A 2,500-nucleotide genomic window follows, 5' to 3' on the forward strand; every position below is an offset into this window, starting at 1 on the left:
CTCTGGTGATCATGCGTGACTGCGGAGCGCCTATCGCCCTGGCACGGCACTCTAAAATGCATGTTGGGTTGGGCCAGCAAGAAGACTTCGACTAGGGAGACGAAGAATGGAATTGAAGAAGGCAGCATAGTATAAGATAACAGAATGGAACACCAACCAACGAGTAAGTGGTGGATTTGGATGGAGTCTCGCAGAAGAAGAGTACGCGCGCTAGCGCGCCCCAAGACGTCAGTCCTTTTTCTGCTTGCTGGCCAAGGTCAGTTTACTGAATCCCTTCCAAACACCAACCCAATCTCCATTCCTTGATGGGAAATGAGCAAGACCATATGTTTCTATAAAATATAGCCCCTATATAAACCTAGCCCTTACTACCCGAACTTCTTACCTGAAAATAGGACTAACTGCCCGAACCCGCTTGCTTATCTTCTACGATCTAATTAAGTTAAGCAGTGGTTATTTTTTTTTTAAGTGACTAGAACTTCTATTAACTACTATTCTAGCACCCAGCTGTGCCATGTGTTTATTCTATTTTGCAGGTATTCCTTTGAATAACTCATCTTTTCAGGTAAGAAAATTTGCAGATCTTCTTAGTCAGCCTATCTGTATTCTTATCCTCTAGTGCGGATCCAATCAGATTTTATGAAGCCAAGGCCTGACATCCATTGTGGGGATCATCTTTTATCGGGAGACATGGCCTGGTGGTTTCTGATCGAGATTCCTAATCAATAGGGCGAAGAGCTCTTCGCATGATCTGGTCCTACCTTTTTTTTTCTACGCTATTTTTTTGCCCCTTCTCAGCTGCTGTCCTTACTCCGGATAAATTGGAACACATTGATTCCGTTCGTTCCTGCCCTTCGCTTCAGGCCATAGTGCTTCTGAATTATTTCTATACCCCTTTGATGATGCAGCCTCTGACTCTCCTGGGTAAACTCCTACTTGATTAGTCAGAACTTCTCTGTCTCAACTCGTGGACCTATCTATCTTCTTCTTTATAAGAGATAGGGGTTTGCTATTCTCACGGATTGCTCATATTTATTTACCCCATTTTAAAGTTTTTGCCTTGTTTCAGCCCTTCCTTCATCTGAACCTTCCAGTACTAATCTATCTTTATGGGGAAGACCCCTCATCTGACCTCCGAGCTACCCTGTCAATTGTAAAAAGTAGTTGAGTCGTGTCTCGCAGGAGCAAAAAGAGTGAAATGAGGACGTAAGCCCCCCAGGTCTTCCTCTTCCTTCTAAACTAATTGCTTTCGCTTGACTCTTCCAGTAAAAAAGTATACTGAGTGGTTGAAGGAAAGCGAAAAGGAATGGCTTTTTCATGTACCAGATCCGGTGAGCCAGACATCAAGCAAAAATGGACATACAATCAAAGAGTAAGGAGCAGTTATTTGCAATGACGGGTGGATTGGTCAGAGCTGCAAGGAGAGACTCGGTTATGGTGCGATAAAGAGCTTGCTTCAATGCTCGGATTCAGGTAGAAAGTAAGAGCAGTAGCATATTCATAGGAGAGCTTTGTACTTGAAATTAGTAGTCCCGGTAGTTGGAAAAAAGCTCTGAATACAGATTCAAAGCATCAAGATAGGTAGTCCGATCATTAGTTGGCCAGTCATAGCAATTTAAGTAGAAAGCTAGCTTCGGGATCAGATCATTCAACTAAAGCTGTCAGGCCGGGTAGGCTTTGAGGAACATTGGGGGTTCCTTATGTTGTGACTGAGCAGATATGTCTATTGTGCCCGGCAAAAACGGATTTGCAAGGAGTTTGCCAAAGGCTTTCTCATTCGGAAAAACAATTTAAAGTATATTTCCCTTCTCCATTCTCTGCTCGGATGATTGCCGCTTGTGTGAATTTCATTGCTGCGGGTCCCGCGTGTGCTCGAATAAGATTGTTTTAGGATTCTATTTAGTTGAATTTATTGACTCCGCGGTGCTGGTTATCGAGTTTATGGCGCCGCCGACCATCCAAAAAGTAAAAGATGGCGTCGGCATTTACTTATTATGCTCTCTTCTATTCTAATAGTGGTCCCTTGGTATTCAGGTTGTAAAATCCTGATAGGAAAGTCGACTGTTAGACCTTGTTTTTGTAATGGCCTATCTATCTTCTTTAAAAAGCCGAAAGATAAGGATTTCTAAAAACTTTTGCGTTCCTTTTTCTTTTTTAGGATGCTGGTCTCATGTTTGATCTGGTAGCGATTAAAGAATGAATCTTGCTCTGGCGATCATGGTGGGATTGGTACACCTCTATATGCTGTAAAATGAAGGTACTCTTGAGTTCATGCTACGACCGCCGATTGTTCCTGTGACCACACGCCGTACCAACAGAAAACTATCAACCTATCGGTATGGTTTGTTGTTCACGTGTTATGATCTCGCTCATCAGATTGTCCCCCCCCCCCCTGGTCAATGGCGGTGAGTTGATTGACCAAGGCCTTCCCTTACGACGATGGAATTTCTTCCATCGGCAAGAGTACCTTTGTTTGTCTCCTTCAACTTTAATGAAAAGC

General features: G+C 43.3%; 1 protein-coding gene across 1 annotated transcript in view; it reads left to right on the forward strand.

The window, feature by feature from the left end:
* Positions 1-6: 6 nt before the first annotated feature.
* The window catches only part of LOC117848607 (uncharacterized), a 6,347-nt gene continuing 3,853 nt past the window's right edge, over positions 7-2,500 (forward strand). Inside the window, exon 1 of the mRNA XM_034730075.2 lies at positions 7-2,500. This exon is cut by the window's right edge and continues 3,853 nt beyond it. The gene's annotated coding sequence lies outside the window, so the exon portion shown is untranslated.

This window comes from Setaria viridis, unplaced genomic scaffold (assembly GCF_005286985.2).
Source record: "Setaria viridis unplaced genomic scaffold, Setaria_viridis_v4.0 scaffold_148, whole genome shotgun sequence".
In the NCBI taxonomy this organism is placed as follows: domain Eukaryota; kingdom Viridiplantae; phylum Streptophyta; class Magnoliopsida; order Poales; family Poaceae; genus Setaria; species Setaria viridis.